We start from the raw sequence: 13,941 nt of genomic DNA on the forward strand, positions 1-13,941 counted from the left end.
AAAGATGCTTCCTTAAGAACGTCTGTATTTTTTTGTTTGTTTGTTTTTGCTATTTACTACCTAAATCAGTAATCAAAATGCTGTGTTAACTGGCAATAAATTAAGTAAAGTTCCCAAAGATGGAATTGGATGAACTAACATTTAAGAAAATCCTTACCTGTACAATTGAAGTGTTTTTATTCAGCCTTTTCAGTGCATTCATTTCATGGCATGATCTCCAGCCGCATGGCTTCAACACTGAATTTCACTACGTCCATTAGTAACTCAACAGAGTTGTCTTCACTTTCTCTTCCCATTGTATGTATGACAATTGATTTTTTTGTTGCTGTTGGTTTTAACAATGCTTACTTTAAGCTGTCCAAAAAAGGAAGTAGAGAATTGACTTCTTGACATTTTCAGTGAAATATGTAACAGCTTCATAATAGGGTACCCAAAAGCATTTTAGAACATATTATCAATAAGGAAATTATCTTTGTAATAGCTGGGCAAATCTGAAATTTTCAACGTCTGAGCAATATCAATGCTTTATCCGGTTTATTCACAAGATAAAATGTATCCCCCCAAAAATTTAAATTTGGATTTCTGAAACAGAAAAAAAAAAAAATGATAATTTCATCATGTGAGAAGATTTCTAGGGTGGATGTAAAAAAGGCATATTTATGTCCCAACTCTCAATCCTGTGACTTTCTCAGGTTTCTCAGGTCTCTAATTCAAATTCTAAGTGTGTAGCTACAAATACTTTTTTTTTTTTTTTCATTTTGCACTTAGACTATAAATGAAAATGTCAGTTTTGTTCTTTGGTTTTTGATTTGTTTTGTTTTTTTACCTTTGCATTACTCTGAAAAATGTTACACTGTGTCAGTGTACTTTTGCCCAAACAGATGCAGTCTTCGTCATGCAGATAAACTTTAAACCTAACAGTTAAAATCTGGCAAAGCTAAACATACAAAAAAAAAAAAAAAAAAAAAGGGGCTTATTTAAAAGAGTTTTGCAAAAAAAAAAAAAAAAAAACACCAAAAAAACAACCAACAATAAAATTGAGAGAAGTGTCAGGGAAATTTAATAACTAGGGAATTTATTACGCTCATGATTAATATGGATACCAAGGAACAAGTTTGAATATTTTGGGAGCTTTGGCATTCTTGAAGAATTGTGTTTTCAGAACAATCAGAGAGAAGAAGGGGAAAAAATAGGTCTTTCAAAGCTGGCACATCTCACTGAAAAATCACAATAGAAAACACCAATCAAAAAATACTGTAAGGACTGAAACTGTGAGATGGCACTATAAAAACTGTAATCAGATTCAGAGACCAGATTGAGTGAATTATATGCTGGCCTTTGAGAAGCAAATCAAAACAATCAGCAGAGAAATGCGAGCAGCAATTGAACACTGACCACTGGAAACCAACAGCACCAACAGTTCACTGAGATTTTTCATTATTTTTTAAGTCAACTCAAGCAAAACTAGTGAAACTCAGCAATTGTTAACATACCGCCACAACTACAGGTTTAATAATGTCTCGTAAACTTTAAGAATTTGAAATTCGTTGCTGCGGAGCAGCGTTTGCATTCAGTTTGTAACACACCCATTTTCACACACAAAGACATCAGAAAAGCAGATGAAAGTTTATTTTTCTTTTGATAAAGAAGTTAAGCAGATTTTGGCAGCTTGCCACCAATTTGACCCCATCCCCCAGCTTCCCCCCTGCCCAAGAACTATAAATTAATCTTACACTGGTTGAGAAAAAAACCTGAAAACCATCCAGTGTTCAAGTCCTTTGGCTGAACCTCTCAGGGGCATATCCCATGGTGACAATCTTCAGCCTTGACTATCTCGGCTGGCCTCTTCCCCTAAACTATGCCTATAGTGCAAACTTCTCCCTTAGACTCCAATTCTATTTTCTTTTGGCTTTGATATTATCATTGACATTTTCTAATTTAGACTTTCCAGAAATATCCACACTGCCCTTCTGGACTAGTTGTTGAGATTTTCAGAGTAACTTCATACAGCTGATGCCTGTCCAGATTTGTGCTACAATACCTAAGAGGAAAGGATTGGCCCTACATAGTTAGTCTAACAAATTTGCAATTACATCCAGGAATTATGGGATGTGGAGGTGGGAAGAATTATTATTTATTTTGAATGTAATTTAAAGGCTTTTCTAAGTTTTCTCCATAGCAATTAATGTACAGAAAGTAAAAAAAAAACAAAAAAACAAAACAAAAAAAAAAACAAAAAAAAAAAAACCAAGGTGGGAACTCACACTTTCCAGGCAAGTATGCAATGCACACAGGTTATCCTGGGGCAGATTTTCTCCTAGTCCTAAGAACACATCATCCCAATCTCACTTCCAAAATTTTAACCATTTTTTTATGATGATGATTCTGCAATAATTTCCTACAGTGCTAAATCCACAGCTTCCTCAGCAGTGCCTGGACCTCAAAGCACAATATCAGAACAATAGGACATGAAATTAAAGACCTGAATATGAATGACTTGGAAAATAATGTGTTTCTATCAGTCTTCTGCCCATAGCTCCTATTTTTGTTTAAATGTCAATAGGTCAGTGTTGATTATTCTATAATGAATTATTTCCATATGCTTTTGAATTAAATTTAAACAACTGATTTGCTGGCAAGATGCAGCTTTACATGCAGGAAGATGAATTGCATTGTTCAAGAAGAAAGTTATTTCCATTTTCATTTCCTTAAGTGTCAAGAGATAAGATGCCACAGGTAGGCTTCTAGTTTCCACACCAGAACACTGGGGTGGTTGTGTCTAGGTTAACCCTGTCTTCTTTGTAGCATCTAACATTCAAGGATTATCTGTAACCAGGTATCAGCTATGTAAGTGACACTCAAAATGATTTCTCAAGACAGGCTGAAAATGGAGGAAAATATGAGAGTTTTTTTAAGTGTGAATTTTCTGAAGCAAAATGCCAGTTGCTACATCTCTCCATGAAAAAAATATTTATATTGGCTCTGATTTTAAGGTTACATTTCTCTTTCATGCAAGTGGCAGGAAACGTGCAGAATCTAATCAAGAGATAGTCTGCAGTGCTTGTTAATGCTAGATAAAGACTTGTTATGAAAACAAAAAGATGCAGCTCAGGAAATGAGCATCTCACAACTCCCTGTTGTTCTGCAGCCAAACATTAGATTATCATTATAAACAACACAGAGGAAAGAAATTGCATTCAAGATTTACCATAAATTTCAAGAGCACCCAAGTGATTTACGAGTTTCAGCTCTATTTTCAGATCTGACATAAAGATTAATTCAGATCATACTGAAAGGCTGGGAATCACTTTTGAGATACTTAAGTACTTTTTGAAGCATATACCTAAACTACAAAATCCAGTTTTATGCATGAGCCACAGAAACCTGTAAGAAAATATATTTCTAAAACATGAATGCATACACAAGAAAAATCTTTTTCACATGGTCCTTCTTTGAGGAGGAAACTCCTTCTATTTTCAATGCGTAAGGTCAGTGTTACTCGAAAATAAATAACATGAAAGAGGCAAAAGAGGACAGGGGAAATTGCTCTGCAGAAGAAAAACAATGAACCGCAGTCACAAACTTCTCATGAACTCCTGAACTATCAAGTTAACCAAGGTAATCTATTCCTATCTTCCATATTTCTGGTCCAGCCATTCTTGCCTTTCTTCAGCTTTCTCACTTTAAGTTTCATCCTTTTTTAAGGGTGAACTACAGATAGAATTTCTGAGCATCCAATGAAGTTCTCAAATTTGTACCCATCAGCCTAAGCTTTTCTTTGGATTGTAAAAGTGCAACAGCGATGTTTTTTATTAAGATGGCTGCCTCTGTTTTCACTATTTGACAGCATGATTGCATTTACATTTGGTGGAAAGCCTGTACTAATGGATGGCTTTTGAGTTTGGCTCCAATATGCACTCTTTAGCTCCTAACATGGTGAAATTAATAGCTATTTTTATTTAATCTGGCAAGGAGTTTTGTAGTCAATGTAGGATTGCATCTCCTGTGACCACAGGGTTTCTCAGATTTCCCAAATGTTTAATTGCTGTGTGCTATGTGAAGTTGCATTTTCAGAGAGAGAAGGAGCTATTCCATAGCTCTGCGAACCAGCTAGCATGCTTGAAACATATTCTTTGTTCAGTCACTATTAGGGAAAGAAAATGAATCTGGTTTCAGAGGATAAGGAAGCACAATAAATAGTCCATGCTTAACATTTATCATCAGTCTGATAAAATTAGATTAATGATGCAAAGGCAGTTTAAGGCTAATATTGAACTTCATTCAGCATATGCTAGAACATGATGGAATGATTTAAGTATCATCAGTATCTTTATTTCACACAACAAAGGTCCACAATTGCTTGATTTTGGGAAGTGGAATAGTGGGAAAAAGGGAAAGACGACCAAGTGAGTTGGTTGTCTGGACAATCAATGAAGCCTGGGCAATCAATGAAAACAAATACTTGGTTTGTTTTTACTTTCCTCTCTTCCTGAATGAATTAATGAAACTGTTGAACTTTGGCCTCTTTTCCAGGATAGAGCAGCAAGGGGACTGGCTGACTTAATATCCTCTGCAGCCCACAGCGACCCTGATAGAACATTTTAATGTGAGAACACCTTGTGTTCGTTTGGCATTGCATTCCCTGGGGGGGAATATGGTAGACAGTGTATAGATTAAGTTTAGCAAGAATTGGACATTGAGAAACATATACTTCGTGCCTTGATAATAAAGGTCAAGGGAGGGCATTCTAAATGTTGTTTCTGTTGTGGATTTGTATTGCCTTTGTCTTTCTCATTCTTTTTTTTTTTTCCTAATGATGTAACTGTTGCATAGCAGACAACCAATTCGCTCGTATTATTTTTTTCCCTCTTTTCCCCTTCCCAGAATCAAGAAATTATGCAGTTTTTCTGTCAGCAATGAAGATACCAATTTTTTCTTTTCTTAGTGATGTTCATTTGAAAAATAGTAAATGTGTTAGGAAAATAATCAGGACTCTCTGAAGCACTTCTGAAGTCCTTTGCACATGCTGTATAGTTGATTGGAAGCGTCTGATGAAAGAGTCAGGCCCTGTGATACAATTTTTCTCTGGCTTCAAAATCAGAAGAGGAAAAAATTCCTGCCATAAAAAAGATCAAAACCTCAGGCCTAAAGTGAGAGTTTTCTTGGATTTTTTTTCTATGTGAAATACCACTGTCAGAGGAATCTTCAGCATTGCACCAGTTAATAACACAAGGATAGCGATCTACACTACGCTTTGCAGACAATAAAAAAAGCTCGCTTTTTAAGTGTGGTGCCAACAACAGTTTCAGGTCATTTCCTAACTGGCTTTTTCTGTCTGGTTTGCCTTGCAGAGTTTTGGCTGTGTTGACACTACAGGTTAAATGAAACAAAAAATCCAAACAGAAGCCACAAAACTCAGCAACTCAGCCTTTTTGATCTACCAAAGCGCTTTTAAATCTGCTCATCACCATGGGATCCAAGTGCCCTTTTTCACATTTCAGTGTTTCCAAAAAGGTCAAGCCATGGTAAGATCATAGTGCTGAAGTGGCTGTTACAAGAAAAGACTGCCTCTTTAGAGGAGAAATGAGTTCTCTTCACAAGAAATAAACCTAAACAGGATAAATTAAAGGTGGAAAAGGACAGAATAGTTTTTTTCTCTTGGCAAAAAGATTAATAGAGTTGGCAGCATATGGAAGCAGAACTTCCATAAAGCTGGAAGAAAACTTTCCTCTCACCTACAAGAGCAAAGAGGTCACATTCTTTCAGAAGGATTCTCTTGGGATAATGTGGATACAGACTATCCCATAATTCATGGATTGAATAACCATCTGAAAGTGCAAAAATTTGAGATAAAGTGGGATTAGTTTCTTTCATTGACATCTGCTTGGAAAATAGCATGGAAAATCTAATGCAAGGATCATTTGGCTTACTATGTTAATAATAATACTGCCAACATCCAGTACCAAAACAAAGAGTAATTTGTAAATATTTGGCATATTACATCCTGCTTAATAAATTCAAAGGCTTGAACATGACAGCATATTGTAATGTAGTAACATAATATTGCAAATTTGCAGGGCCAGATTCAACTGAAGCATAAGTAAACCCTACATTGATTCCAATATACATACTTCATACTGAATAAATACATACTTGGCTGAATACATCCTAACCCAACTACATATTCAATGAAAAAAAATTGCGCTGCTTCTAGTTATTTTATGTAGCCACGTAATAAGCATATTTTTTCATGCATATTTACATCTGTGTTCTGGCAATAAGAGCAGTATACATTTAAATGCAAGACAAGGTCTCTGAAGGTCTGGCAAGCACGATGCTTTAGTCAGCATATATTAACAGAACCACAGGCAAGACATTCATTCAAAAAGTCACAGCAACTTTGGGCTGAGGGGAAAGTAGTAGAGTGGAAGATAACGCTTGCTTCAGTAACCCAGTGTAGCCAAATAACAGTGGCGAGTACACACTGGTCAAGGTAACCATTGAGAGGTGGGCAATAACCACACATCAACTGTGGCACAGGGGAAGCAAGTTAGTACTGATTTCTTGATTCACTCCATCAAATTGCTGGACTAATCACTCACCACTGCCTAGAACACAGTTGTCTGTCCATCTTACACTTATTCAGGGAGTGAAAGTGAGCGTGCAGGATTAAATTCCTAATTTTGAGAGTCCCATTTGCAAGATGTTATCATATGTCTTTACAGAGAGGTGAAAGTTTCACCTATTAGAACTCATCCATGGCACTTCCACTGGGAGAGGCTAGACTTTCTCTAGCTTCGTTTTCGTTTTCTTCTCCTCACTTACATAATGCCCAATGAGATTGCAGCCAGGGAATTCATGTGGAAGGACCACGGACTGGACATAGTGCAGGACAGCCCCTGTGATTCCACCATTATAAATAGAGAAGCATAGATAAATATACATAGACACAACAATTCCTGATCTTGTCCCAAAAAATGGGTCAATTTTCTCTTCAAAAAGTGTGAGTTTCCTCTAATAACAAAGCTCCTCGGTCAGAAGCAAACATGGAAGAAATGATCCACTGCTATTTTGGTATCCAACCATCCAGCTCTGGCCACATAGTAGGGCTAATGGAGGCAGGAGGGGAAGCAGGGCAGCACGGAAAGAAGGTTCACTAATCCTGTCCAAAGAAAAAGCGTTTCATGTCACTCAACAGCATTCTCCAAGTATGGGAGAAGCACTGACAGCCTCTAAAAGGAATCGCATCCAGTTGTCCTCCAGCAGGAAGAGGCTGGTTTTGATATGAAGCTTACAGGGAGGGTGAGATGAAAGCATGGGGAAGGGATCTCTGGACTCCATGAAGGATTTTGCCTTCATCTGCCCTATGAGGAGAGGGAAGAGGAATACATTTACAGTCCTGACTGCTCTCAGCTAGCCTGTCCTTTCTGACCCCTTCACCAGGAAGTTCTCTATCCCTCATTGCCAGCCTTTCAGAACTTAAACTTGCTCTCCCTGCTGCCAAAAATAAAGACAGAAATAACATCTGAGTTTAAAGCAGTTTCAACAGAAGGGAAAGCTGAGGAAGCAGACTGATGATTCTTGCCACGTGACACAGTGTGCATCACAGCATGCCAGCAGAGTAGTACATTTTGCAAACATTTGTACAGCATTGTCCTGTTTTTCTTTAGATGATATTTAGTCGAGCTTCTTTAATCACCAGGCTGCTTGGATTGGATTTTCAGCACTATAAGCAGTAAACAAGCTTAGACAAAGAGCTGAAACATCTCCCAAAGACCATGGAGCAGCCACTTGAGACATCAACAAAGTTAAATATGAATGCACTTAAATTGGACGTGTGTAAGCAGAGTCACCTTCTCCAATGTAGAAATTAACAGGCACACAAAATTGATGTAATTTACATCCCACTACCAAGGGAATCTGAAATGATGGAGAAAGAGGAACTTCACATCATATACATCATGATAAGCATTATAATGCTTAACCTGAAGAAACATTACCAAAGAGCAACAGTTCCTTGGTCAGTACATGTGATTGCTCCTCCCTGCACCAAACCAGAGCATTACAAAGTTCAGGGTATACAGCTGTGACCAAGGGCCTAAATCCTCCTCCCAGAAGACTCTTGAGTCGTGCTTTTAAAACATGTAGGTGTTCAGGGTTACAGATGGGCACCTGAATTCTTGCACATGGTATTCTGAGCTGTCTCAGAGGTTTATGCAGGACTTTTACTGCAGCACGCAGTCTGCTTGCTGCCATTCCACCTTGAACAGCAGCAGCAATATGTCCCTCTCAGAGACTGCCATCCTCCTCTTCTGGGCACTGAGTATCCCTTTAAAGAAGTAATTCTCTCCTCAAAAGCAAGCAAACAATGGCAATTTCTGAGCAGCCCCTCACCCATCAGTGCAGAATAAATGCAGAGGTTCAGCTGCTGCTTTGCTTCAACTGTATTTCAACATCACGTTTTCTCCACTTCAGTGGATTAAAATGGAAGGTTTTACAGAAGGAAGACATGCCTGTTAATGCAATGTAAACAATAAATAGTAATAGAAAAGAGGAAAAAAAGACTGATTTATTGAAGGTTACTCACTTCTATAAAGTAAATAACGGAACTTTCAATTTAAGTGGACGTTTTTACTGCCAAATAAATCTCCTTTTGCAGATATGAGAGGAGAGGCTTGCACGTAGTACATTAAAAAAAAAGCGAGCTTGAGAAATTCAGATAATGCAAGTGAAAACACAAAACCGGACACGTGATTTATACCACCATAGGACTGTCTATATAATCACCTGCCATTGAATAATAATGATATACAGTAAGATATAGCAGAAATAAACAAATTGCTTTTGAGTAAATAAACAAAAAAATAGCCAGAGGCCTATTAGCAAGCCTTCACATCATGCAAAATTCCCAAGGAGCTGATATTTTCTTTGCCAAGTAAAGACTTCTGAAGTAAGCCCCCACATTTAGGCACTACTCTTATGTTTCTAAATACCCTGTCCTGCCAAACTTCTGAGTGCTCAGCAGTTCTCTTGGCATTTTCAGCACTGGATCAGTACTTTACCTTTGCAGATTCTCATGGAAATGGGCCCAAGGACTGATCTGGACACACATATCCAGAAACAGAGTTCAGATATGCTCAGTATTGGCTACTACTTGCCCCATTGTAGCTGCTGTCCCACTAATGGCCAAATCATTGCTACTGCGCAGTAAATGCTGTAAGTGCAAATGCATACAAGAATGATTTTTGCAATTGCATATTGCCTGAATTAGGCTGTGTACTTGAACCCATCCAGTTTCTACTGAAGATCGCAGTAACCTCAGTTTCTTATCATTCCTGAGGGATGTTCAGGCCAAAAGCTGAAGTTCTCTCCTTAATATTCTTTGTTGAATTCTGCACTGACATTCCAGTACTGTGATAGTGATCACACAATTTCTGCAAGCTATGTGGATTCTTTCAATAACCCATAGCAGAGGAATTTGAAATCTACCCTCCTGAATTGTCACCAGATCCACCCTATATATCTTTTTCCAGTGAAACAAATTTTAGTTCTTTTTTCTCATTTTCCACAGTCAAAGTACAGTCAATGCTCTCCGAAGCAATATAGGATATATGGGTACACCTACACCACAGGAACTTGGGAGTGATTTGGAAAGTTTTACATCTGTGAAATAATTGAATTCACACATCAGTGAGTTTTATCTCAAAGGATGGCCACACAAACTTGCTTGAGCGTGATTCTTAAGTGATGAGATAGTGCTGCACTTATTATATTTCCATCTGAACCGACAGCCAGTCCTAACAATTATATGAAATGTGATCTATCCCTTGGACTTGGAGTGAATTTCGACAGGTCACAATTTTAAAACTCCCAAACTTGAATTTGCAGGAAAGAGAATTGCAAATCTAAAAACTTACTGAAGGAACAAAACAGGAGAAGATAAACATGGAAGAGAGTAAGAGAGAAGAAATACCTCCTATAGGCTTTCAATGTTTGTTTTAGTGATTTCATTATTTTTTCTTTCAGCCATCGCCCTCTGAGGCTTCTATTTGCTTCCTTAAAAATTAGTATTCCTTACCTCAGCAGTAAGACATAGCTAAGATTATTCATTATCCAGGTACAAACACAGCACATCTTTCACAATGTATAGTAGCTTTTATTATTCTTCACTGAGTTTTTTTCAAGAGTTCTCTCTCTTTTGTGACTGCACACAACAAACTGTACATGTTGCTGTAGCCAAATGAAGTGGATTGTGAACTTCTCTCTAGACCAGGAGCAGGCTTTGAAGTCAGAGAGTCAGCATGATGAAATTAAAATGCAATAGGACATGAGTTCACTGAGTTCACGCACCAGTGAAAATCTGTTTTAAGATTTGAAACTGAAGTTAAAAGCACAATAAAGATACAAATTCCTGCTAATCTGAAACTTTCTCTTTCTCACCTTGTCATAAAAGCCCTTTGTGCCTGTAACCACAGTCCGTTATCTTTCCTATGGACTCTGCCAAAAGGAAGCTGACACCTCATCAGAAGATATCTGGGGAGAATGGTACTACTTGAATCCTGCCTCTATCTCCAGAATGATACTTTAGTCTTCAAGGGATGGCAAAGGATTTCCACCAGCAGATGGATCAGCAGAAAATGTAACTGAGCAGATCATAAACAACATGTCCTGCTCATAACAAGCTAGCTGGTTTTCTGTTTCATGTTCTTACTTTTAAGAAGTCAGCTGCTCTGCTTCTTTTATCTAATACCTATGCATTTAATTTTCCTAGCTGCTGCCCTAGAATTAGAACTGATTTAAGTAAACAGTGTAAATGAAGATGGGTTTTCCCTTCACAACCAATCTTTGTTTTTCCCATGTCAGTTTCTTAAAGTTGCTTAATTTTATGTTATTAAAAGCAGAAAATTAGCACTGCAGTCCTTCTAAGAGGTCAGAGTAGGTAAAGTAAGTCACTGCTGAATGGAAGAGAGATGACTGCAATGAGCTACTGTGTGATAGAAACCTACAATGCATGAAGGATTTTGCAGGGTAAGACTTAGCAGCCTCCAGTTATGCTGCAGTAAAAAATGCCCTGCTGCAGTAGAAACATACATGTGGCCATTTATTTCCTGCTTCCTTATTCTTTACCTATATCCCACTTTTTCAAGTGTTCAAATAGTACTTCTGTAAAACACATCTTACACTTTTACATTTTTTGCTCTGTGATTGGCTTTAACTACTCATTGTATCTGAGTGCAACTTATTCTTGATGCTCCACTGTTTTTTGATTCAAGGCAAACAGTCCAGCAAAAGACCATGTATTGTTGAACGAAGGATAATGCAAAATAAATGACAATTATGTTCTTTATTCAGGAATATCTTTTATCTCACATGGCACAGTCATTAAAATGTGTTTTCTTAAATACTTCAATGAAAAATAAAACAGAGTTAGCAAACCACTTAAGCATGTGCTTACCTTTAAGCCTGTGGAAATTCTTACAAATGTTAACTGGAGTGGTCATACGCCTGGAGTTAAGCACTGGTTTCAGAGCCAAAATTTGTTTGCATTATAGTTTGGGAACAGCAAAGGATAGAGAACAAAAGGAACAGTTATTCAGAATTTGGACAAATAGCTGTAAATACATTTTTGGTGCTATTAAGCCAACTTTAGCTCTGCTCAGAATGCATTGACTGAACACACAGTCCTAATAATCACAGCTGAAAAACACAGACCATGGACGTTTATTGATTTAGACAAGATCACTCCTCACAGGAGAGAGCGCCTCTAGTTTTACAGACCTTTTAATTCCCTGTACACCATCCCCTTCCCTTTTACAAATCTCCTGCTGTGAAACTCTAATGCACTCTTGAGACACTGGAAATCAAGGAACTAACCCCGTAAATTGTCCATCAGCCAAAAGAGGAAGGAAATCCCGGGACCAAGGAGTTCAGTTGTCATCCATGTTATGATTTTGCTCTGGGTATAAAGCAATAGTCACCTCATACCCCTGGAAATCAAAATGCTATTGCAATGCAATTAATAACTATAGATTGCTGTTGTTTTTATTGTATTACACTTCAGACACATCTCCCCCCAAAAAACATGGGTACCTCATATCTATTGTGTCCACTGACCAGAACCATCATTTCCTATTTTAACTAAATCCAACATTCCATGCAAATAGAAATAATTTCTGCAGTACAAAAAGTCCTTACAGAAAATACTGAACTGATTAGTATGGAAAAATGGAACTAATTACTATAGTGATAAAACAAAAGAAACAAAGCTAGAAATCAATGCCATTCAATCCTTGTGAAAACTTTCACACATAGGCTTGGTTGCTATTCAGAAACTCACCAAAAGAGCTAATTTACCCCCTAAAAATGAAGTTTGCTAGCACAAACCTTACCTAGCAGTCAAGCCTCATATGAGCCTGAGGCAGAGACCTTTCACTGGCCCTTTGCTCCACGGTAAATTTCACCTTTGGAAAAAAGAGGCCATAGGCTTGTCTGAACAACATGTGCTCCTTTTTTGAAGGAACACTGTCAAGGCTGCAGGGCCAACTCATTAACCTATCCCCCAGCAGTCCCATCTGGATGGTCTTATCTGTAGGAATTCAGTTCTTCATTTATTTTTTCAACCACCATTTGTGACAGAGTTTCTTAAAAAGCAGACTCATGACTTATTATTAGCACATGGGTAGGTCAGCACTCAGGTTTATATGCTGTTAACCAGCATCCTAACATTCTGTGTTTAAAATCTCCAAAGGGATTTTGAATAGGCTGTAAAAGTAGGAGGTTGAATTCTTGAAGGTAAAAGCTTATGATGGGACTACTGTCGAAGCAAATCATATTTTGCTCTGATGATCTATGAAAATTGCTTTGCAAAGACATACAGCTCATGCACACGAATTTCTGACAATTCCCTTTTTAAAAGTGCTTTGATGACCAGCCTGTAATACTTCAGTTGTGCCATTTAGGGAGCAATGAAAACATAAGCAAGCACTAAACTTTGAAAAAATACAGCCCATCCTGAAAAGATAAAAAGAGAGAAGCTGGGGTCAGGAGGGAGAAGTATATACCCAGAAGAATACATACTCACTAAAGCATACACAGAACATTTCCTGCAGGCTATCACTAAATACTCCCATTCTTGTCAGAGCCAAAACTCTAAGCACAGAAATGGGACCTGTAGAACCTTGATGGGAATGCTGGAAAAAGATCCCATTTTCTAACTAGGATGTCTATCTGATCCTCACCACTCATGGCTTCCCAGTGGAAACACTCACCAAGTACTTGCATCCCATATTGTTTACACTGTGTGTGCACAGCTGAACACCACACCTCAGGAAATTATTCCTAGTGGAGTAAAAATATGGAATCATCTCCAGAAAAGATTATCCATTTGCATGCTTTCATCTCGCACAGAGCACTGAAAAGTCTGGAAAGAGATAAATGTCTGTTATATGGGGATTTACACATTTCATCCAGACAATTGACTTAAATTTCAAGCATGAAGCCAGAATTAATCATTTATCAAATTAATCTTCATGATGTATTCAGTGTCTAACCATAATACTTTCAATTGCTTTCACAGTCTGCAGAGCACTGGGCAGGAAGAGGACACCTGTTAAGAATCAAGAAATAAAAAACAGGGATGCAGTAGATTGAAGTTACAAACACTGGCCCCAGTCCTGCAAACACTTGGCATGCAGTGAGCACCAGTGTGAATGAAGTTACAGCTGGTCACCTTTGTGATTTCATCTTTTTCTACCTGACTTAAGTAAAGATCATCTTCTTAGTTCACTGAGATGCATGGAAGAGGATTAAGCACTCAGCAATTCACTATTTCTGTCTTCCCAATGAAACAAAGGAGCAAGTTAAGTTACTGTGATTACCACGTTAACCTAAATGGTTAGGATATCCAGCAGCTTCCTATCACCACGAGCACCTTGGTGTTTA

General features: G+C 37.8%; 1 long non-coding RNA gene across 2 annotated transcripts in view; it reads right to left on the reverse strand.

Annotated features, from left to right (window-relative positions):
- The window catches only part of LOC128089231 (uncharacterized), a 45,858-nt gene extending 32,366 nt beyond the window's left edge, over positions 1-13,492 (reverse strand). The window contains exons 1-4 of one of the 2 annotated variants that reach the window (XR_008210463.1): positions 13,269-13,492; positions 11,456-11,518; positions 5,740-5,828; positions 158-354 (exon numbers count right to left, since the gene is read on the reverse strand). This is a non-coding gene — a long non-coding RNA (uncharacterized LOC128089231). Of the gene's footprint in view, positions 1-157; positions 355-5,735; positions 5,829-11,455; positions 11,519-13,268 lie in introns of both variants that reach the window. The other variant, XR_008210461.1, reaches the window with a different exon arrangement.
- Between the last annotated feature and the right edge of the window lie 449 nt (positions 13,493-13,941).

This window comes from Tympanuchus pallidicinctus, unplaced genomic scaffold, assembly GCF_026119805.1.
Source record: "Tympanuchus pallidicinctus isolate F22 unplaced genomic scaffold, pur_lepc_1.0 scaffold1, whole genome shotgun sequence".
In the NCBI taxonomy this organism is placed as follows: Eukaryota; Metazoa; Chordata; class Aves; order Galliformes; family Phasianidae; genus Tympanuchus; species Tympanuchus pallidicinctus.